Raw genomic sequence first — 25,721 nt, 5'->3', positions numbered from 1 at the left:
ATACACTAACTGATGAAGACAGGATTGATCTGGACCAGCACAGTACCATACGTTGACACTACAGAGTGAAAATGCACTGACTGAAGGCAGCAGGAAACATGCTAACCGTGTGAGCCTCTCTTGTCCCAGCTTTCCCTTGGTCATTGGCTGTTTGGCCTGAATCGCTGACATCTCTCCTGGAAAACATCAGGGGAAAACGTGTCATTTTCGAAAAGGACATTGTAATTAAGAATACGTCCATGTGAATGTAAGGTATAGGCATACCGGTCAGATTTTCTTCATAGGATTTTTCAGACGACTCCTTTCTCTGTCATTCTCTGATGAACAAGAGTCTGCAGCCTCATTATTTTCAGCCATGTTTATTTATTAACTGTTAGGGCTAAGGGGCGGTATTTGCACGGCTGGATAAAAAAAATGTACCCGATTTAATCTGGTTACTAATCCTACCCAGTAACTAGAATATGCATATACTTATTATATATGGATAGAAAACACTCTAAAGTTTCTAAAACTGTTTGAATGGTGTCTGTGAGTATAACAGAACTCATTTGGCAGGCAAAACCCTGAGACATTTTCTGACAGGAAGTGGATACCTGATGTGTTGTATTACCTTTAAACCTATCCCATTGAAAAACACAGGGGTTGAGGAATATTTTGGCACTTCCTATTGCTTCCACTAGATGTCACCAGCCTTTACAAAGTGTTTTGAGTCTTCTGGAGGGAGATCTGACCGAACAAGAGCCATGGAACGATGATGTCCCATTAGACACCTGGCGCGCGAGTTCATGTTGGGTACCCTCGTTCCAATACGTTATAAAAGAGTATGCATTCGTCCACCTTGAATATTATTCATGTTCTGGTTAAAAAAGGCCCTAATGATTTATGCTATACAACGTTTGACATGTTTGAACGAACGTAAATATATTTTTTCCCCTCGTTCATGACGAGAAGTCCGGCTGGCTTAGATCATGTGCTAACAAGACGGAGATTTTTGGACATAAATGATGAGCTTTTTTGAACAAAACTACATTCGTTATGGACCTGTGATACCTGGAAGTGACATCTGATGAAGAGAATCAAAGGTAATGGATTATTTACATAGTATTTTCGATTTTAGATCTCCCCAACATGAGGTCTAGTCTGTATCGCAACGCGTATTTTTCTGGGCGCAGTGCTCAGATTATTGCAAAGTGTGATTTCCCAGTAAGGTTATTTTTAAATCTGGCAAGTTGATTGCGTTCAAGAGATGTAAATCTATAATTCTTTAAATGACAATATAATATTTTACCAATGTTTTCTAATTTTAATTATTTAATTTGTGACGCTGACTTGACTGCCGGTTATTGGAGGGAAACGATTTCCTCAACATCAATGCCATAGTAAAACGCTGTTTTTGGATATAAATATGAACTTGATAGAACTAAAAATGCATGCATTGTCTAACATAATGTCCTAGGAGTGTCATCTGATGGAGATTGTAAAAGGTTAGTGCATCATTTTAGCTGGTTTTATGGTTTTGGTGACCCTGTCTTTGACTTGACAAAACATTACACACAACTCTTGTAAATGTACTGTCCTAACATACTCTAAATTTATGCTTTCGCCGTAAAACCTTTTTGAAATCGTAAAACGTGGTTAGATTAAGGAGATGTTTATCTTTCAAAGGGTGTAAAATAGTTGTATGTTTGAAAAATTTGAATTTTGACATTTATTTGGATTCAAATTTGCCGCTCTTGAAATGCACCTGCTGTTGATGGAGTGCACCACGGGTGGCACGCTAGCGTCCCACCTAGCCCATAGAGGTTTATTAAAGATAGCCAAAAGAAGAATGCTAAATTGAGGCAAGCTAAATCTGCGCAAAACAAAACTTTTGTTTTTATTGTCAAAGTGTAAACTTTTTGCCATTAAACTAAACACTGGGACTGGGAAAACACTGGGAAAACTTACCACTGGGACTGATGGTTATTTGATCCAGAGTTTTCTCCTTGAACTCTGTCAATCTGCCCTGTTCACACGCCATCAGTATTTTACTTATTTTTGCCAACTGAAGCGTTCCCTCTGGAAGACCGTAGAACTTTCGATGAATCCGAATGTCGTGACCCAAGAAGTCAGCAAACTGGTCCTGTTCTGTATCATTGAGATTTAACACTCTGGAGAGGGTGGCAACCTGTTTTCGTAGTTTAGTTGATGACAATGCTTCAGGTAACTTGGCACCACATTGTTTGGCATAGACGCGGATGCAGTCATTCCCCCGAAAATGTGTATCATCCTGGCCTGGCAAATAAGTAGATATTTCCACTCACTCCACATGAGCACCGCTCTTTGATAAGCAGCTCTAAAGATTCCACCATCACTGGAGTGAGGATTACAAGCACCTTCCTGCCACGCTTCCCACAGGTTTCAATGTGTTCAAAATGCGCACAGAGGAGTCTCTCAACCTCTGTTAGCGCCACTGCAACATCTTTGTTAAGTGGAGATTTGTCCCTGGAGTGAAATGTTGCCACAGACATCTTTGACACCTCTCCCTCTCTTTTCCTGTTGAAGATAATCATCAGAGCCAGTATCACTTTTGCTAGATTGCTCCATTTTCTTGACGTTTTCTCATCGCACAGTTGGTTGTAGTATTGTTTCTGCTTTTTAACGTAATCTGCTAATGGAATAAGCTGCGGTGCGTTCCATTTCTTCTGTTCAAGTGTACGATATGCAGTAGAAGAGAGAATTTCATTCCAGCGAAGACGGTAGATGCCTTGGAAGTCTCGGACAAGCTTAAACTTTTCTTCATTCTGGGTAATAATATCTTCACACTCCATGACGTCTGCAATTTTCTGGATGCTTTTCCCAAGCTTTGTCGCCAGGGTTGCTTTTTCGGATTTTTGTCTTTTCATCATAGCCAGTCACTTCTTTGACAGCTTTTATGATGTGTTGGAAGTGTTTTGGGTTGATATAATTCTTCATCTTTTTCAGTGGTGTCACCTTTCTACCTTTAATCACGAGTCTCCCTAGTTCTCGCAAAGTTTGACAAATGTGCTGGTGTTGTGAGGGTTTTTTTTTTTTTTTTTGAATTTCACCTTTATTTAACCAGGTAGGCTAGTTGAGAACAAGTTCACATTTGCAAGTGCGACCTGGCCAAGATAAAGCGTAGCAATTTGACACATACAACAACACAGTTACACATGGAATAAACAAACATACAGTAGAACAAAAGAAAACAAAAAGTCTATATACAGTGAGTGCAAATGAGGTAAGTTAAGGCAATAAATAGGCCATGGTGGCGAAGTAATTACAATATAGCAATTAAAACACTGGAATGGTAGATGTGCAGAAGATGAATGTGCAAGTAGAGATACTGGGGTGCAAAGGAGCAAGATAAATAAATACAGTATGGGGATGAGGTAGGTAGATAGCCCATCTGTAAACAACCCATCTATGTACAGGTGCAGTGATCTGTGAGCTGCTCTGACAGCTGGTGCTTAAAGCCAGTGAGCGAGATATGAGTCTCCGGCTTCAGAGATTTTTTTCAGTTCGTTCCAGTCATTGGCAGCAGAGAACTGGAAGGAAAGACGACCAAAGGAGGAATTGGCTTTGGTGGTGACCAGTGAGATATACCTGCTGGAGCGCATGCTACGAGTGGGTGCTGCTATGGTGACCAGTGAGCTGAGATAAGGCGGGGCTTTACCTAGCAGAGACTTGTAGATAACCTGTAGCCAGTGGGTTTGGCGACGAGTATGAAGCGAGGGCCAACCAACGAGGGTTCTCCCCTTTTTTGTTGTACATTTTTTCACCCAATGCCAAGATGTATCTGTCTTCTTTTACTGCATGGGCTACATCATCTTGAGCCATGTTACTCACAAGTTTCCATACCTTTTCGCTCACTCCTTTAGCAACCGGTTGAGCATTAGCAGAGTGCCTGTATTCTGGTTTTGCCAGGCATCTCCTTTCGAACTGTTAATGTCGCGACAGTTCGTTTCTGGTAATAGAACAAAATAGTCATCACATAGTAACTTCTGATTTAGCTGTACTTTAATTAATGCAAACACGTGTGTATGGTATTTGTGTGGTTCGTATATATACGGTCTCGCTGTTTTACCTCGCAGGGCAAAACAGAGAAGAGGGCGTCACATTCTATTGTTCTCTCTTTTATACTGAGAGATATTTCCTGCTCAATGCTGGCCTGTCCGAGGGAGGAGGAGCGTGGTTTAAACTTGCTCCTCCTGTCGTCGGCGTGTAGGCTGATCCCAGCGTCGTGACGCACTTCCTGTTGCCGGTTGTAGTTCTTGTCTTCAACAGATGATTTACTCGTAGTTTATGTACTTAGCATAGCTTCCCCAGTATATTATATAAGTTATGCATACAAATAGCCAGTTCAACCCTAACAGAACGTTTTGTGCTAGTGTGCACTGTGCCACATGCTTCCACATAGATTTGCATTTAAAGAGCCCATGGTAGGCAAAACAATGCTGATAGTCCCGGTGATTGGTTTTGTCATCACTTGTTTGTTTACATGGTACAAAAACCCCCTTTCCTTCTTTAAGTGCCTGAATGTTGTGTGCCCGATTCCCCTTCTTGTGAAGGAGATTTAGCTGAAGTCTCCTAGCTTTTGATCTCTTTGCAAACCGAAGTGCAGTAGCTACTTCTATTTCATCCCCATGTTTACGTTGTAAATGACGGGCAATTTTGGATTGCGGTTGCTCGCAAAACAGACAGAATTGCTTTTTTTGTGGTACTTTTTGGATCCATCTACTTCTGAGACATTCATTACAAGCAATGATTCACTGCTAGTGTTTGACATTGGGGAACTAGTACATCTCTTATAAGTATTTGCATATTGCTTCTTTCTCTTGAGTTCTGATTCTCCCTTTGAGCTGTTTTATTCTGAGGAACTTCTGCATCTCTTGTTAGTCTTCTTGTAGTGATTCTTTCTCTTGACTCCTGCTATTTTATCTGAACTGTCTCCCTCTGAGACTAAATCAACGTGTTTACTTCTGTCCACCCTTGTCTTTGGTTTTGAAAAATCATCGGAATTGTCTTCCTCTGATGATTCTGATGGCCCTGGGACATAATCATCTTCACTGTTGTCAATGCTGGTTATTGAGTCATCAGTCTTGTATCCAAGCATAGCTTTGGTCAACTGTATTGAACAAAAAAATTATATTGGATAACTAGACAGATGACACAAAGTATTTGGACACCGGCACATTTTGATTAGTTATGACTCTGTGCTCCTCTACTTTAGATTTGTTATAATACAATGAATATGGGAAGAAGGGCAAGTCTGCACTATCTTTGATTTACAAAGCTGATTCACAAGAACTTACAGTATGTGCTGGTGTTGAATGACACTTTAACTTACGTATATGCAGTCTGTTCTGATCAACGGCGGTGCATCATCCAACACATGGACTATCGACCCAGAAGTACTGGCAGCCTCGGTGTCTGACATCTAAGGATACAATAAAATGATATTAGTCATGTGCAAATTAGGCAATAAGATATGATAACGATTCAACCAATCCCCAGTATCCTCATTCTAAACAACTGACCAACCCCGAGCTTCGGGATTTATCATTTCCTTTTCAAATCTGGCCTCACAAGTTGAATGATGATTCTTTAGAGTTTCCATGCGCCTTCATAGCCTCTGCAGTGCCTTTGTAAAGGAAGACAAAAATAGTTGAGACTTAATAAAATGACAAGATTACTCGGCACACAACAGGGGATGGGCTGGGGGACACTAATGACTTATCATTGACTAATAGAGGTCCAATACACATCTATTACAATTTCTGTTTTTAAAACTACTTTCAAGGTAATGAAAAGCAAGTATAAACATAACATAAGCACATTATGCAAGTTCCTGGATACAACTAAAGCTGAATTTGCTTTTATGGATGGACTAAAAGAGAATCAGTATGAGTGGTTTGGCTAAAGCAAGGCAAGCATACTCTAAATACTAGGCGAAGCAGAAAATACTAGGCTATGCCTTAAAACATACCGCATTGGTTACGTTGTACGTTCCTGGACTCATATCTTCCATTTTTTGTTTTTGATCTTAAAAAATGTGTGTAAGAAATAGGGATTTGGTTAAAGAATCTGGCAATATATGTAGATATTTTTTCAAGACCGTGAATTGTCACAGTCCTACCAAATTTGACACTTTCCACAACCCTTATTCATGTTGGGGTGTTTCACTTTTCATCTGTTTTGTCAAGTCGTAAGCCTGCATGTGTGTTAAAATATTTAAATCCCCTCATTAAATTAATGTATTTAAGTTACGGCAGTTTTTTATAGCCCTTTCTTACCCAAATACCTTTTTTACCTTGAAATATGTTCAACTAATTAAGAAATAAGTGACCAGATCTTTTTATAGAAAACCCTGGACATTTGTTTTGGGGAGGGGCGTGGTGCGGTGTGGTTCCTAGTTCTTTTTTTTTTTGTGCCCCCCCACCACCAAGTCATATATATGAAGGCCAAATACAAGACTTAATGAAGAAACTGCTATAGACAATACTGAAGTAAGATATTAGTGGCTGATGTTAACATTATGTGGAGGTCAACTGATCCTAGATCTGTAACTTTATAAGTTCCTATAGCCAACTCTTATATACAGTACCAGTCAAAAGTTTGGACACACCTACTCATTCAAAGGCTTTTCTTTATTTTTACTATTTTCTACATTGTAGAATAATTGTGAAAACATCAAAACTGAGAATAATACATATGGAATCATGCTGTAACCAAAAAAGTGTTAACTTCTCTAGGGCCAGTGGGACGAAATCGTCCCACCTACGTAACAGCCAGTGGAATCCCGTGGCGCGTTATTCAAATACCTTAGAAATGCTATTACTTCAATTTCTCAAACATATGACTATTTTACACCATTTTAAAGACAAGACTGTCGTTAATCTAACCACACTGTCCGATTTCAAAAAGGCTTTACAACGAAAGCAAAACATTAGATTATGTCAGCAGAGTACCCAGCCAGAAATAATCAGACACCCATTTTTCAAGCTAGCATATAATGTCACATAAACCCAAAACACAGCTAAATGCAGCACTAACCTTTGATGATTGATTGCCTACGGAGCTGTGAAGGGAACGGCACCTCCATACCTTCAGGCTCTGATCAGGCCCTACACCCAAACAAGGGCACTGCGTTCATCCACCACTGGCCTGCTGGCCCCCCTACCTCTGAGGAAGCACAGTTCCCGCTCAGCCCAGTCAAAACTGTTCGCTGCTCTGGCATCCCAATGGTGGAACAAGCTCCCTCACGACACCAGGACAGCGGAGTCAATCACCACCTTCCGGAGACACCTGAAACCCCACCTCTTTAAGGAATACCTAGGATAGGATAAAGTAATCCTTCTAACCCCCCCCCCCCCCCCCTTAAAGGATTTAGATGCACTATTGTAAAGTGGTTGTTCCACTGGATATCATAAGGTGAATGCACCATTTTGTAAGTCGCTCTGGATAAGAGCGTCTGCTAAATGACTTAAATGTAAATGTAAATGATCTTCATCAGATGACAACCCTAGGACATTATGTTATACAATACATGCATGTTTTGTTCAATCAAGTTCATATTTATATCAAAAAACAGCTTTTTACATTAGCATGTGACGTTCAGAACTAGCATACCCCCCGCAAACTTCCGGTGAATTTACAAAGAATTTACTAAATTACTCACGATAAACGTTCACAAAAAGCATAATTATTTTAAGAATTATAGATACAGAACTCCTCTATGCACTCGATATGTCTGATTTTAAAATAGCTTTTCGGTGAAAGCACATTTTGCAATATTTTAAGTAGATAGTCCGGCATCACAGGGCTAGCTATTTAAACACCCAGCAAGTTTAGCACTCACCAAAGTCAGATTTACTATAAGAAAAATGTTATTACCTTTGCTGTTCTTCGTCACAATGCACTCCCAGGACTTCTACTTCAATAACAAATGTTGGTTTGGTCCCAAATAATCCATAGTTATATCCAAATAGCGGCGTTTTGTTCGTGCGTTCAAGACACTATCCGGAAGGGTAAATAAGGGTTACGCGCCTGTCATGACGTTGGCCTCTTTTGGTACAGGGAGGACAGTTGACCCCCTCCCTTTTGCACCACCACCCAACCTACCTTCCCCCCCAACCCAGGCCCTGTGTGAAAGGGTTGTAAAAACTCTAAAATTCCAGGAGAATCTCTGGCCACATGGCCCATAGAGAGACACAGGAAATTCTTCCAACTCACAGAATTGGGGAGCCAAGCGACATTTGTGTTCTGGAGAAGGTATGGAAGATTGGTGAAGAATCCAGCTACGAACTGATCCGCTTGGTACAATTTTGTGATACTCAGAAGAGACAATATAGCCATATTACCATAAAACTGTTTATATAATAGCCTCAGCTTGAGACTTGCATCATAATGGTTGTATAGAATGTATTAATAAGGATAAAGCTTTTGTAATACATTGAGATGCTATGTACTGATGTAATGTGATAGAATTGTATTGCTGTAACCAAGTCTAACTCAGTCATTGGCACGCCCCCAGGGACACATACAGGACCAGGCGTCATTTGACAAGCCTGTTCTATGGGCACTATAAAACACTCCCTGATTTACATTTCTTGAGACCAGGCCTCCAGTCTATGGCCAATAGGTTTTACCATCCAATTCCTCTACTGAAAGTGAACTATACCACGTGGTTAACTTTTAGACTATTGATACCGACAGAATAAGAACAAGTCTTTGATATTAATTATTAGTCTGCAGCTAAGTAAATTATATCATCGAACGCGAAGACCAACGAAACATCCATTCTATAACGACATTAATGAATGTCGCTTTGAAAGACCCATTCTAACCAAGAGAGAGACTCTCCATCAGAACGACGCTCGAACAAGGATCTCGACGACATATGAGCGTAAATATATATTGATTGCAATTGTTTCCGAATGAGCGAGCCTTCAATTGTCAATATTAATGAACTCTGTGTACCTTCTCAGCTGACCGTTTATGACCCATTGTCTAACAGACCAGCCATGCCTGTTAGCCATTAGCGCACATTACTATACCAATCCTTTGTGACGATAATTACTGTTTGTATGTTTTCTGTTAATTACTTAGTGTAGTAAATAAATGATTTTATGACAATTGATGTATGGATGATTTTAGTAAAGACTGGGTTCGTGCAGATACAACAATTTACGACGTTTTGGAATGAGACTGGACTAGAGGTAAATACACCATTTAAACTAGAAGATAATCGACCTATACTATAATAGAATATAATATTATAGTACAGGAAAGTTATATTAGGAAAATTATAGCTTTGTAATCTGAATATTCTCCTTGGTGCCCCGATCTCCTAGTTAATTACAATTAAACGATTAATCAGTTTAATCGCGTGATAATAATTACAGGGAGCTAATTGATAAACATATCTTCCGTTTAATGGTAACCCAAAGACACGACACATGTTTAAGCTGTGACCCCCGAGACAAATCCCCTCAATAGCTTGAAAGACTAGAAATGTACGAATACCCTTAGTTAGATAGAATCTGTAAGCGTTCCAAAAAATGCCCCCCAAAAAACGGGTAAATACCTGGTTTTCTAATATGTACCAGTTCATGAGGGTTGCCTAATCAGACATATGACATTTTAGAAAGATGTGACCTTTTTAACCCTTCGAAACAGCCCCTATGACCCCAATTTAAGGCACTTCCGGTTGTCACAGGAAGCTGAAAGTAAACACATCCTCATTGGGGTAGGCTTTTACAGAATCCTGAGTTTCAAGTCTTTACATTAAGAACTGACTGATTTACAGAGGGTTGAATTCAGTGTTTTCACAAACTGCAGGTTGGGTATAACAAAACCACTTTTAGGGTAATTGAACCACTTCCGGTTGCTCTAGGAAGCTTAAACTCAACACAGGTAATCCTCATAGTGGCCTGATGGATTGTCATTGAAGACAGCTTGAGATGGCAATCATAACCCACATAGGCATCAGGTTGAATTTAGGGCAGCTGGCAATGTATTCCTATGGGGAGAGATGTCAATGTAAACTGTTAGAAGAAAACACCCTGTTTTCACTGTTAAGGGTTAATTCCTCACAGTCAAGGTTAGGCTTGCACAGATCGGGAGGACCTTAGGAAGGTTTCTGTAATTGAATTGTGCTTCTAGCCTCAACGGTTCTGCCGCTGTCACCCAAAAGCATCTCAAATTTAGGTCAGGCTTCATTTTTGGCCTACTTTTTTGCACGGTCGCTGCGGTCAGACTGAGTGAGCTACGGTTAAGTGGGGCATCTCGTTAAACTCGGCACGGCCTAGAGACAATAGTGATGCCATTTATTTCCCTTTCTGTGATGATGTAAGCCTCCCCATTTTGGGATTTTAGCCCTATTTGATAGTTAAGTTCACATTTCCCCTTTAGGATATGAAGGGGACCAATTCAATCTTTTCATGTTGATATCTGTAGCGGTACAGGTGACCCTGAACACGTGGCAAAAGGTATTTTAAAAATGGCCAGCACAGAAGCAGAGTTAGAGCATAACTTGTAAACCCATGTTACCCTTAGGGCGAAACTTGCATGTGTCAGACTACATGAACCGTTGCGTGCAGCTAGAATAACTCTGTGGCTTATCCACCCCAACCTCCCCTGATGAGCCCATCGAAAATTGACATGTCTCTGTGTGACCCAGAGGCCACAATATGTCCAAAGCATCATTAAATCACTACTAGTCAGGCTTCATTTCAGGCCTGCTTTTTTGCACGGTCGCTGGAGTCAGACCGAGTGAGCTATGGTCAAGTGGGGCATCTCCTTGAACTCGGTACGGAATAGAGACTACAGCCCAAAATTCACAGCGCCTTCTGTTAAAACATTTAAAAAAACATAAAACACGTAGGTACGTTCTAGCTGCGGGTCCAGTTCTGACATTATGTGTCGGTTTAGCTGAGGCGACCCCGAATCCCGGGTTTCAGCTCGATAGGTAATTCGGTGCCTGAGCAGCGACCTTAATTAGTGCTGAAAATTCACTTTTTCCGGGCATTACTACGGGGTCCCTGAAAGAGCTATCGAACAGAAACTATAGGGTCCGTCTCTATGGGCTGAGGCGGTTTCAATGCACCTAGTCTTGTGATTCTGGGACTTTTCTAAATGTTGTCATTTTGGCGACGTTAAAAATGCATTTAAGTCATTGCAAATGTAAGGAGGCTGTTTCTCGGCCTGAGAACCTTCTAGAACTACATAACTCACCGTGCACCATCGACTTAAGCTCTACAACAGGTATATAAAGTTTCAGAGCTCTAGGTCTGACAGTTCTTTGATGGTTTGAGCGCAGGTAACTATTGCAGGCTCTGTGTGTCTGTAAGCCCCACACTGTGTCACTCCACATTGACTGTGTGAGTTTTTATATTGGACATCTGATGGGAAAAATGACTGGATTACAGTTCATGAGGGTTACCTAATCACATATGACATTTTGGAAAGATGTGACCTTTTTAACCCTTTGAAACAGCCCCTATGACCCCAATGTAAGACACTTACGGTTGTCACAGGAAGCTGAAAGTAAACACATATCCTCATTGGGGTAGGCTTTTACGGAATCATGAGTTTCAAGTCTTTATGTTAAGAACTGACTGATTTACAGAGGGTTGAATTCAGTGTTTTTCACAAACTGCAGGGAGTGAAATCAAAACCACGTTTAGGGTCCCTTCTTGCTTCTCCTCGCTTGCTTTGTCAGTAGAAGTTGGTGACACACAGCATAAAAAACCCTCTCCTTTCTATGCACATATGGATGTTGACAATCACAAAAAAATCCCTGAGCCAGCTTCTACAGTCAAATCAGAAAAATCTAGATGTTCATTGACTACAGCTCAGCATTCAACACCATAGTACCCTCCAAGCTCATCACTAAATTTGAGGCCCTGGGTCTTGACCCCGCCCTGTGCAATTGGGTTCTGGACTTCCTGACGGGTCGCCCCCGTTCTCAGCCCCCTCCTATACTCCCTGTTCACCCACGACTGCGTGGCCAAGCACGTCTCCAACTCAATCATCAAGTTTGGAGACGACACAACAATGGTGGGCTTGATCACCAACAACGACGAGACAGCCTACAAGGAGGAGGTGAGGGCTCTTGGAGTATTGTGTCAAGAAAATAACCTCTCACTCAACGTCAGCAAAACAAAAGAGATGATCGTGGACTTCAGGAAACAGCAAAGGGTGCACCCACCTATCCAGATCGACGGGACAGTAGTGGAGAAGGTGGAAAGTTTCAAGTTTCTCAATGTACATGTCACCAATAACCTTAAATGGTCTACCCACACAGACAGTGTGGTGAAGAATGCGCAGCAGCCGAAATACAGTCTTGAAATTATTGAACACTTTAATAAATGGAACACTAGTCACTTTAATAATGCCACTTTAAGAATGTTTACATATCTCACACTACTCATCTCATATGTATATACTGCATACTGTATCCTATATGATCAATTTTACACTATCTGATACTTCTCATACATATTTGTATATGTATATATTCTTATCCCATTCCTTTACTACATTGTGTGTATTAGCTATTGTTGTGGAATTATTCGATTTACCTGTTAGATACTGCTGCACTGTCGGATCTAGATGCACAAGTGTTCGCCACAATCGCTATTACATCTGCTAACCATGTGTATTTATATACGGTACGTTATACCATATATGGCATCTTGCCTATGCCGCTCGGTCATTACTCATCCATAAATTTATATGTATATATTCTATTCCATCCCTTTACTTGATTTGTGTGTATTAGGTAGTTGTTGTGGATAGTTGTTGTGGAATTGTTAGATTACTTGTTAGATATTACTGCACTGGGTCCTAAATTGGTTACAAATACAAGACTGTGTATGTGTGTGTGTGTGTGTGACAAGAATATTTGATTTGATTTGATACAATGCTGCAGTATTGTACTGTATGTTACCACTAGGTGGCTACAAAAATACCTCCTTCTTAGTACCCTGACAGTTTTATGTGATTTTCAAACCAGGCATATTAGCAGGCTATTCCAGTGGTTTTCCTAGTGAGGACCATGTTTTTGGACCTAACTTGTCCAAAGGTCCTAATATGGAAGGTCTTTATATAATACAGTCTCAAAAACAAGAACACACACCGACCAAAAAGTAATTTTGTTGGCATTTACGTATGTCCCCATTACCAGTAAAACATAATCAAAACCTATTTCTTTCACTTGCTGTGCTCTTTCGTTGTAAAGTCGTTTCATTTTCAACCAGGATTTCATCATATATTTCAAGCAGTGAAGTTTCAGCTCTGTCTGTCCGTAGCCTCTCTTCCTCATGCGCACTTTCACTGTGTCCGTTTCCATCTTGTCCAGCTGTTTATGTAACATGTCACATAAACCCTGTTTCTTGTCTGCATTGAAGTAGCAGTCCTTGTACCTAGCATCGAGCATGATGGCGACACAGTAAAGAGGCTCAGAGAGAATGCCACCGAATCGCTTGTTCACAGCATCGAGTACTTTTGTAAGTTAACCCCACGGTCTGTGTCGGTAGTTTTGTTGAGCAGGGGTTGCAATGCCATGAAAGAGGGTATCACGTCTGCTGCAGGCGCAGTTGATTAGCTTATTTCTCGAGTCAGATGTTCGAATGGCGCTAGGAGTGTGTTCATGTATCCAAGTTTTAAACACCGTTGAAATGTCTGTAGCGGTATGAGAACCAGCACATTCTTGAACATGCAATACGCCTTTCCTCAGTACGAAATCCTCGTCGACCCTCTGTGCTGTCAGACTCAGTATGTTCATGGTGCTGACATCGCTGGTCCAAATATCAGTTGTGAAGCTAATAGCAGTGACGCCCATAGATGTGCGTTTTAACAATACTGTGTAACTCCGGTAGAGCACCATCTGAAAAATGGTGTGTACCGGGGCTCGACCAGTCGGCGAAAGCCAACGTCATCCACGACGGAGGACGGTTGATTGTCAAGGGCAATGAATTCCATTATCTTGGCGTTAACGGATTTCGCCTTTGAGTTGTCTCGCTGAAATTGTCTTACTCTGCTTGACTGCTTGACTTGAACTTGTTTAGTTGTTGGAAGTGTGCTCTTAGTATTTTTCTGCTTTTGTTCTGTGTAGCGCTGTATTTTTCGTGGCGTCATTACTTCATCTACCTACGTTATATAGGTATGCATGTCAGCTTTGACATCCGTTTTGCACATCCGCATTAATTCGGACATTGGACCGATGTTGGCATTTTTAACTAATATCGTCCGATTCCGATATGTTCAACGATATATTGTGCATCCCTATCCGTATATATCATATAACGATGGTGTAATAATCAGTTTTTAGCATTAGTTTGGGTGGTTAATTTTATTACTAAACAACTTTTGTTTAATGATAAACAAGCTATAAATCAACTACTTGTGTTTATTAAATTGTATTTTAATACTTGATTCGTTATTTTAGTCATTGATGAATGTATTTGAATAACTTTGTTGAAGTTAATTGATCTGGTGGCAGGTAGCCTAGCGGTTAAGAGTGTTGGGCCAGTAACTGAAAGGTTGCTGGTTTGAATCCTGAGCCGACTAGGTGAAAAATCATTGCCCTTGAGCAAGGCAATTAACCCTTATTTGTCCTGTATGTCGCTCTGGATAAGAACATATGCTAAATGACAAGAATATAATTCTAAATGTTTGTACATTAATTAATGCTGGGCAACCTCTTTTCTCTTGTGTATAATTAAACGAAATAAACCGTTTGAAGTGAAATACTCTTTATACAGTTGAAGTCAGAAGATTACATACACCTTAGCCAAATACATTTAAACTCAGTTTTTCACAATTCCTGATATTTAATCCAAGTAAAAATTCCCAGTCTTAGGTCAGTTAGGATCACCACTTTATTTTAAGAAAGTAAAATGTCAGAATAATAGTAGAGTGATTTATTTCACCTTTTATTTCTTTCATCACATTCCCAGTGGGTCAGAAGTTTACATACACTCAATTAGTATTTGGTAGCACTGCCTTTAAATTGTTTAACTTGGGTCAAATGTTTCGGGTAGCCTTCCACAAGCTTCCCACAATAAGTTGGGTGAATTTTGGCCCATTCCTCCTGACAGAGCTGGTGTAACTGAGTCAGGTTTGTAGGCCTCCTTGCTTGCACACCCTTTTTCAGTTTTGCCCACACATTTTCTAAGTGATTGAGGTCAGGGCTTTGTGATGGCCTCTCCAATACCTTGACTTTGTTGTCCTTAAGCCATTTTGCCACAACTTTGGAAGTATGCTTGGGGTCATTGTCCATTTGGAAGACCCATTTGCAACCAAGCTTTAACTTCCTGACTGATGTCTTGAGATGTTGCTTCAATATATCCACATCATTTTCCTGCCTCATGATGTCATCTATTTTGTGAAGTGCACCAGTCCCTCCTGCAGCAAATCACCCCCACAACATGATGCTGCCACTGCCGTGCTTCATGGTTGGGATGGTGTTTTTTGGCTTGCAAGCCTCCCTTTTTCCTCCAAACATAATGATGGTCATTATTGACAAACAGTTCTATTTTTGTTTCATCAGACCAGAGGACATTTCTCCAAGAAGTACGATCTTTGTCCCCATGTGCAGTTGCAAACCGTAGTCTGGCTTTTTTTATGGCGGTTTGTTTTGGAGCAGTGGCTTCTTCCTTGCTGAGCAGCCTTTCAGGTTATGTCGATATGGGACTCGTTATAGATATAGATACTTTTGTACCTGTTTCCTCCAGCATCTTCACAAGGTCTTTTGCTATTGTTGTGGGATTGATTTACACTTTTCGCACTAAAGTACGTTCATCTCTAGGAGACAGAACGCGTCTGCTTCCTGAGCGGAATGGCGGCTGCGCGGTCCCATGGTGTTTATACTTGCGTACTATTGTTTGTACAGATAAACGTGGCTGAGTTCTTTTGATTTTCCCATGATGTCAAGCAAAGAGGCACTGAGTTTGAAGGTAGGCCTTGAATTACATCCACAGGTATGCCTCCAATTGATTCAAATGATGTCAATTAGCCTATCAGAATCTTCTAAAGCCATGACATAATTTTCTGGAATTTTCCAAGCCTTTTAAAGGCACAGTCAACTTAGTGTATGTAAACTTATGACCCACTGAAATTGTGATACAGTGAAATAATCTGTCTGTAAACAATTATTGGAAAAATGACTTGTCATGCACAAAGTAGGTGGCCTAACCGACTTGCCAAAACTATATTTTGTTAACAACAAATTTGTGGAGTGGTTGAAAAACGAGTTTTAATGACTCCAACCTAAGTGTATGTAAACTTCCGACTTCAACTGTATATCTCCCTCACTAACTTTAAGCATCAGCTGTCAGAGCAGCTTACCGATCACTGTACCTGTACACAGCCAATCTGTAAATAGCCCACCCAACTACCTCATTCCCATATTGTTATTTATTTTTGCTCTTTTGCACCCCAGTATCTCTACTTGCACATCATCATCTGCACATCTATCACTCCAGTGTTAATGCTAATTTGTAATTATTTCACTACTATGGCCTATTTATTGCATTACCTCCCTATACGTACTACATTTGCACACACTGTATATAGATTTTTCTATTGTGTTATTGACTGTACGTTTGTTTATCCCATGTGTAACTCTGTGTTGTTTGTGTCGCACTGCTTTGCTTTATCTTAACCAGGTCGCAGTTGTAAATGAGAACTTGTTATCAACTGGCCTACTTGATTAAATAATGGTGAAATAAATAAAATAAAATTGGATGCGATCCGCCAACCCAATACCGAAGAAGTGTTAGACTTTAGTAAAATATTTATATTTTCTTTTTTTAAAGTGTCCTTTCATTGTATATTATTAGATACAGATGAGAACATGATATCATGGTTTGTTATAGTTTTTAAGTTGATATTTTAACCTTAACCATTTTACTTGTAAATGTAATGGGATAGGGCCATCCCAAGGATCCCGGATTGCAAGTAAAGGGGAACGGGAAGTTCCGGGAATGCACGCACAGTTCTTCAGAATAAGGAGTGTCCGTTTCAAATGTATTACTACAGGTATATAACTAATAGCACGGTATATAACTAATAGCACTTTCTAATATCGAAAGAACATGTGAAAACATACTAGCTAAACAAATCTGAAAAGGAATTATCACGTTTGGTAAATATGTTGTGTTATTTGTGTTTTTAAATCCGAGTGAACGTGATAACTATTTTACAAGTTACATAGCTAGAGACTTTGGGTCTGTCGTGAATGTACATCATTTCCTCAAGGTTATGTCATAAATAATCAATTTATTTGAGTTCGTTTTGCATGTTATTGGTTTTGTGTAAAATGGTGGCGCCCACTCAGTCTGCGTCAACGGACTAAAGTGCAGGCAGTGACCGCAGTGACCAAGTTGGATATTCGACGGATATTCACGCTTTCAAACCACTTGAGCCACAGACTCCAAACAAGTGTCATGATGTTGGAAAAATTGCGCACAACATTGCACAGGTCTAATTTTCACGATTTGGACATTAATTCACTTTACAAAGCTAATAAACATGTCTAAATGTGAGCAGCATTTTGTATTCCTAGTTGAATTAGTTAAGGAGCGTAAACAAACTACAAACTTTTTTTTCTACTATAGAATTTCAATAGCTCCTTGGTCATGTGACCTACTGACTTCAAACAAGGTTCAGAATGTACACTCAGTGGGCCTACACGTTGCACACCCTTTAGTTTGTCCATTTTCATCTCTTATGTTTTTACATGACAGCCTCTTGGACCTAGACTTGGTGCTCTGGTACCACTTGCCGAGGGGTAGCAGAGAGAAAAGTCTATGACTAGGGTGGCTGGAGTCTTTGACCATTTTTAGAGCCTGCCTCTGACACTGCCTGGTATAGAGGTCCAGGATGGCAGGAAGCTTGGCCCCAGTGATGTACTGGGTCGTTGTTCGCACTACCTTCTAGAGTGCCTTGCGGTCGGAGACTGAGCAGTTGCCGACCAGGCAGTGATGTAACCAGTCAGGATGCTCTTGATGGTGCAGCTGTAGAACCTTTTGAGTATCTGAGGACCCATGCCAAATCTTTTCAGTCTCCTGGGGGGGAATAGGTTTTGTCGTGCCATCTTCACGACTGTCTTGGTGTGCTTGGACCATGTTAGTTTGTTGGTGATGTGGACACCAAGGAACTTGAAGCTCTCAACCTACTCCACTGCAGCCCTGTCGATGAGAATTGGGGGGTGCTCGGTCCTCTTTTGCCTGTAGTCCACAATCATCTCCTTTGTATTGATCACGTTAAGGGAGAGGTTGTTGTCCTGGCACAACATGGCCAGGTCTCTGACCTCCTCCCTAAAGGTTGTCTCGTCGTTGTCGGTGACCTACCACAGTTGTGTCATTGGCAAACTTAATGATGGTGTTGGAGTCGTGCCTGGCCGTGCAGTCATGAGTGAACAGGGAGTACAGGAGGGGACTAAGCAGGCACCCCTGAGGGGCCCCTGTGTTGAGGATCAGCGTGATGGATGTGTTGTTACCTACCCTTATCACCTGGGGGCGGCCCGTCAGGAAGTCCAGGATCCAGTTGCAAAGGGAGGTGTTTAGTCCCAGGGTCCTTAGCTTATTGATGAGCTTTGAGGGCACTTTGGTGTTGAATGGTGAGATGTGGTCAATTAATAGCATTCTCACGTAGGTGTTCCTTTTGTCCAGGTGGGAAAGGGCAGTGTGGAGTGCAATAGAGATTGCATCATCTGTTGGGGTGGTATGCAAATTGGAGTGGGTCTAGGGTTTCTGGGATGATGGTGTTGATGTGAGCCATCTGTAGTCTGTAATGGTTTGCAAGCCCTGCCACATCTGACGAGCGTCGGATCCGGTGTAGTACGATTCGATCTTAGTCCTGTATTGATGCATTGCCTGTTTGATGGTTCATCGGAGGGCACATCAGGATTTCTTAAAAACTTCCGGGTTAGTGTGAAAGCAGCAGCTCGAGCCTTCATTTAGCTCATTGCAGATGTTGCCTGTAATCCATGGCTTCTGTTTGGGGTATGTAAGTACGGTCACTGTGAGGACGACGTCGTCGATGCACTTATTGATGATGCCAATGACTGATGTGGTGTACTCCTCAATGCCATCGGAAGAATCCCGAAACATATTCCAGTCTGTGCTAGCAAAACAGTCCTGTAGCTTAGCATCTAAACATCACAAATCTGAGGTAAAAAGGATGTGTATTTCCATTAAATGTTATAGGGTGAAAATGCTAGCTTGTGTAAGGTAGTAATAGTAGCACAAAATGTACACATTGTGGAAATTAATGCAAAATAGAATAGTTCAATTACAAAATAATTCAACATGCCAATTTAAAATGATAGCATATGTTGCCCACTCAAACTATTGCAACAATGACATCTATTTCTCACTCATTTAACTATTGAGAGTTTAAAATGCTCTCAAACACAGTTTATGGAGGCTTTAGAGCACCTGGTTAGAGTCTGTGCAGCAGGATGAACCTTACTAACACAATAGGAGAGGTTGTGGTAGACGTGAGCTATCACATATTCCAGTCTGTGCTAGCAAAACAGTCCTGTAGCTTAGCATCTGATTCATCTGACCACTTTTTTTATTGATGTAGTCACTGGTGCTTCCTGCTTTCATTTTTGCTTTTAAGCAGGAATTAAGAGGATAGAATTATGGTCAGATTTGCCAAATAGAGGGCGAGGGAGAGCTTTGCTTGCATCTCTGTGTGTGGAGTAAAGGTGGTCCAGAGTTTATTTTCCTTTGGTTGCACATTTAACATGCTGATAGAAAACGTCACAGTATGTCCTTTTGAGTTTTGAATCAGAGTCTTTACCCGACAATCATGTTAGGATATATCAATTATCCTGTTAGAAGACTTGTTTCCGAGGTGATCAGGAGGATTATGATATGGAGTTACGTTGGGATGCCACCAGGCCGCTAGCAAAGCTGGGAGAAGAGTATTGGGACGAGGAGTATTGGGACAGGGACACAGGGAGGAGGAGGGAGAAGAGGGGTATTGGACGGGGCCACAGTGTCTCCCGACCCCACCTGTCTCAGTCTCCAGTATTTATGCTGCAATAGTTTATGTGTCGGGGGGGCTAGGATCAGTCTGTTATATCTGGAGTATTTCTCCTGTCTTGTGTGAATTTAAGTATGCTATCTCTAATTCTCTCAGAGGACCTGAGTCCAAGGACCATGCCTCTTGACTACCTGTCCTGATGACTCCTTGCTGTCCCCCATCCACCTGGTCGTGCTGCTGCTCCAGTTTCAACTGTTCTGGATGCGGCTATGGAACCCTGACCTGTTCACCGGACGTGCTACCTTGTCCCTGACCTGCTGTTTTCAACTCTCTATACTCTGAATGATCAGCTATGAAAAGCCAACTGACATTTACTCCTGAGGTGCTGACCTGTTGCAGCCTCTACTAAAACTGTGATTTATTATTATTTGACCCTGCTGGTCGTCTATGAACATTTTAACATCTTGGCCATGTTCTGTAATAATCTCCACCCGGAACAGCCAGAAGAGGACTGGCCACCCCTCATAGCCTGGTTCCTATCTAGATTTCTTCCTAGGTTTCGGCCTTTCTAGGGAGTTTTTCCTAGCCACCATGCTTCTACAGTACACCTGCATTGTTTGCTGTTTGGGGTTTTAGGCTGGGTTTCTGTACAGCACTTTGTGACATCAGCTGATGTAAGAAGGGCTTTATCAATACATTGATTGATTATTGGGACAGGGCCACAGAAAGGTGGATTTCAGAGGAGGAGGGAGAAGAGGAGTATTGGGACAGGGCCACAGAAAGGTGGATTTCAGAGGAGGAGGGAGTGGAGGAGTGTCACAGTCTGTCCTTTTGAGTTTTGAATCAGTCTTTACCCGACAATCATGTTAGGATATATCAGTTATCCTGTTGGAGCTTTTGTAATGAATCCACTTCAGTGTTTCAGGTGACACACTTATGGTCATGTCACAGCAGAGTGCAGGAGGGAGATTCCAAGATGTGGGAAGTGTGCAGGAGGGCATCAGACAGGGGATCGTGTAGTTTCGGTGGATAAAGTTGTGTGTGTGTCAACCAATTCCACTGAGCAAATGTCAGGTCTTGTGAAAATTCTGTTCAAATTCCAGCGCCTGTTTACTGTGAGCACAGAGGCTGTACTCACTTTAAGTTAGTTTTAACCATGTCCAAGTAGGCTACTGTGACTATTTGATCATAATATAGGCCTACCAGAGTGGCATACTATCAAAAACAATGGAGAATATGCATCCCATAACATTTTAACATGGATATAGCTGTTCTATCATTCAGCCTACAGTAGCAGCCAATGAGTGGTATTCAATGTAGGCCTACATTTTATGAGACTTTGGGAACAAAAAAACATGTAGGGCTTGACATGAATCTGTTCATCCACTTGTCCTTCAGACAAGGTGACAAAAAAATGTCTTGTTTGATGCAAGAAACAACTTTCAAAAATAAATTCCTTATTATTCCCATACCATTATTACAGAATATCAGACAAATTATGCTACCCACTAGCTTATTCAAGACCTTCTCAAAATAAATAATTTCTCCAGACCAGGCCTCCACTCCATGGCCAATAGGTTTTACCATCCAATTCCTCTACTGAAAGTGAACTACACCACGTGGTTAACTTTTACTATTGATACCGACAGAATAAGAACAAGTCTTTGATATTAATTATTAGTCTGCAGCTAAGTAAATTATATCATCGAACGCGAAGACCAACGAAACATCCATTCTATGACGACATTAATGAATGTCGCTTTGAAAGATCCATTCTAACCGAGAGAGAGAGAGAGAGACAAAACTCTCCACAGAACGACGCTCCAACAAGGATCTCGACGACACATGAGCGTAAATATATATTGATTGCAATTGTTCCCGAATGAGCGAGCCTTCAATTGTCAATTGTTAATATTAATGAACTCTGTGTACCTTCTCAGCTGACCGTTTATGACCCATTGTCTAACAGACCAGCCATGCCTGTTAGCCATTAGCGCACATTACTATACCAATCCTTTGTGACGATAATTACTGTTTGTATGTTTTCTGTGAATTATTTAGTGTAGTAAATAAATGATTTTAAGACAATTGATGTATGGATGATTTTAGTAAAGACTGGGTTCGTGCAGATACAACAATTTACTACGTTTGGAATGAGACTGGACTCGAGGTAAAATACACCATTTAAACCAGAAGATAATCGGCCTATACTATAATAGAATATTATAATACAGGAAAGTTATATTAGGAAAATTATAGCTTTGTAATCTGAATATTCTCCTTGGTGCCCCGATCTCCTAGTTAATTACAATTAAACGATTAATCAGTTTAATCGCGTGATAATAATTACAGGGAGTTAATTGATAAACATGTCTTCAGTTTAATGGTACCCCAAAGACACAACATATATGGAGCCCCCGTGCGAGGAATCTAAGATAGAATTGGACTTTGCTGTGAAATTCTATATATCAATTGTGCAAACAGAATTGTACAAACAGCCTGCTATCTAAACAAAGTGATTGTGCATTTTCCATTGAGAGAAGCTATTTAGAGTAGCTCCGGTCTTGTGTCGATAGCAGTGAGGGATAAATTCCAGTTTTAGTCCGTTAGGCCAAACGGTACTATTTCTGTCGGTCAATATTAACTTCTAGAGTAAGGTTAGAAATTAGAAGTTAACTGTCCGGTAACCGAGCTGAATAATTTGCCTACCGCACTAAGACAGAGTGGGCAGACCGTATGCGTATCTGTATTTAAGTACCGTGTCGCTCCGGTCAGCATAAACGCTAGCAGAATATGCTGAATGGGGTTAAGGTGAGACGTCACTAGAAAACCCACCCTTCCATAGTGAAAGGATCCTATTTTGGTGCTTGGAAGGATAATCCTGAACCAAGTAGCAATAGCTTAGCATTACGGGTAAGCTAACAGAGAGGGAACATTTTACCCTCCACCGTACCACGTTTAAAATTCCTCCGTAGCGCGACGGAAGTCCGACCTTTGTACTTCCGTTTAATTTCAGCATTTTGCACCCTGGTGGTGAAGAATTGCCAGTACATCTCTAGGGGAAATTCAAACGTGGAGCACGGTAACATATCCAGACAATCGCAATTGACTGGATATGACGTCTCATTCAATTTAACTAACAAGTGAAATTGCCAGATTTACCTTTTCAAGTGGAGCTTTTAAATAATATCCAAAATTGATTGGGCGTCTACAATGAGACATGATTAACTTTTTCCAAACTTAACTTAGATGAAGCAATGCTCTCAGGTTAATTGAAAGTTAATTCCCAGATAGCCTATACAGGTTTGATATATCATAAATAGATTAATCAGTAAAATCTGCTTTAGCAAAGCACAGTCAGTAAAACCCCTTTACTGACGCTCAGCCCCAGGGAGGAGCGTACCCTAGTGGTGAAGGGTCCCAACATTTGACCTACGGTTTACACTTATGATATCCAATCAATGGAGATTGTATGGATTATCGTCTCATTCAATTTAATAAGTTAAATTGTCGAACATACCTTTCTAGGTTCTTCCAATTAAATGAGACAACTTAAACTTTGCATATTAACCTGGATGAAGCAACCTCTCAGGTAATTCAAGTTTAATACCCAGATAGCCTACCCAGGTAGGACTAATCATTGGCATTGATTAATTCAATTTGCTTTTGCAAATTCATTCACGTCCAACTTCCACAGTACTGTACAGTACTGATGGTTCATTAACGTCTATAAATAGATTAAAATCGTCTTTGCAGCTCCCCACACCCCACATTCCAAAATTTTGGAAAATTAGGAAAAACATTTTTTCCTTTGAAATGTTCTAATAATGTGCAAGCTATCAGAGGGGGTGGTTCCCACTCGCCCGCTAATTAGTGAACCTCCACCCGTAAATGGATTGATCTCTGACCTTAGCAGCGATAACAACCCTAATTATGCCATTAGTGGAAAAGCAGACAACAATGTTTTCCAAAATCAACCATCGGGCGCAGGCCTCGTAAAGGTTCTCTCCAGTCTAGCTCTGATGTCTTGCCATCCGAGATTTCCATCTGTCCAATACCGCAGTGCACAGCTGAAGCACGTGCAGGTAACGGTAGACATAAAGGGACAGGTGGAGAGAACCGGGAAACCAATGACCAATGCAGACAAGGGAAAAATTCTGCTAGCTATGGAACTGCGTTCGAAAACTGAACAATTAAATGTAATTGCAAAAACGTATGACAATGAACAAGCACAAGCTCTTCAACAAAATCGTTTTCTACAGGAACAAAATCATATGCTACAGGAACAACTTGATTTAGCCAAAACTAAATACAATGATGTCCACGCCAAACTAGATAAATCTGAAGAGTTATCTACAAACAGGAGCGCTCAACTTGACAACATGCATGCTGTTTTGTTGAATGTTACTCAAAATAACACGGTTCTCCTCAAAGCAATGCAGACCAAAGACGATTAGTTAATGAACACAATGACAAAGTTGGATGATAAATCAGCAGAACTTATTGAAGTCGCTGACCAAATGAATGATGAGAGAACTCAGGTGATGAGGATGGAAATATTGATTTCTAAGCAAGCAGAGGAAATCTCATCACTGAATCTCTCGCTCCGTACTCAAGACCTCTATCTGCAAACCATGACAGATAAGTTTGAGACCGAAAGGAGCAGGTGTGACACTCACGTGTCCAAAATCAGTACTCTAAGCGCTCAAGTGGACTCTGCAATGCAGCAGAATTCCACCCTTAGGTACCATCTGGAGGAAATCCAGAATGGTCACGCTCTACAGCGCGACTACCCATCCAAGCAACCGGAGCCCTGTACTCACAGGAGTGAAGACAATAGGTTTCAGACCTTGCCTCCCTCATGTGTCCCTCAGTCTTCTCCTCTTGGCCCTTCGGCACTGAGTAATATGGCGCCTCTTGGCCAACAACAACAAGGCTTGGCTTCTTCTCTTGGCCTTTCGGCCCCAATTTCTCCACAGGATGAAGCCAACCCTCTCCGCCCGCTTGGCGCGGAATACCTTGACAAACTCGTCAAGAATTTCCCCACCTTTGACCCCGTTCCAGGTCAGCCAAACGATACTGAGACGTTCCTAGCTGACATAGAGGACACGTTGGATGGCTACCCGAACGCTACGGGTTCTGACAGGGTTTACCTGTTGAAGCGAACGTCGAATAGACACGTGACGAGGTTCATTCGCCTACAACAGCAACACGTGCTAAATGACTATGCTAAACTTGCCACAGCTTTGATATTAGAATTCAGTGGTTCTGCGACTCGCAAACACGATAGCTCACTGGCTAACACCGTCAAACAAGCTCGGAACAAACACCCACAAGCTTACTATCATAGGCTTCGTTCAGCTTACTTTGGCCTACTCACAGAAACAGGAATGGAAGAGCTGTTACCATTCAAACAAATGTTTCTGTCGAACATGTATCCCGCCTTCATTACCTACTTGGGCCCTGCCGCCCACGTTGGCTTGCCTATCTTACAACTCAGAGAGCTTGCAAGCACAGCTTTTGAGGCATCAAAAGTTCACAACGCTAAGAGCCCTGACCATTCGGTTTTGAAGTTTGACCAGGAGCACTCACTCCAGTTAGAGGGTACATTATCAGGTATTGGAGCGTCGAGAGATGACGCACAACAACAGTTTCTACCACGAAACCATGATTCCAATAACCTCCGCGGTCGAAATAACTGTAAAGTACGTAGC

General features: G+C 41.2%; 1 long non-coding RNA gene across 1 annotated transcript; it reads left to right on the top strand.

The window, feature by feature from the left end:
* Positions 1 to 16,964: 16,964 nt before the first annotated feature.
* LOC145861039 (uncharacterized) lies at positions 16,965 to 22,095 on the top strand. The gene is made up of 2 exons (XR_014380801.1): positions 16,965 to 17,049; positions 20,164 to 22,095. It is a non-coding gene; the product is annotated as an uncharacterized LOC145861039 (long non-coding RNA).
* The last annotated feature ends 3,626 nt before the right edge of the window (positions 22,096 to 25,721 follow it).

Source organism: Salmo salar, chromosome 16 (assembly GCF_965601325.2).
Source record: "Salmo salar chromosome 16, fSalSal1, whole genome shotgun sequence".
NCBI lineage: Eukaryota > Metazoa > Chordata > Actinopteri > Salmoniformes > Salmonidae > Salmo > Salmo salar.
Note: the sequence above shows the minus strand (reverse complement) of the source record. Positions and strands in the feature narration are given on the sequence as shown.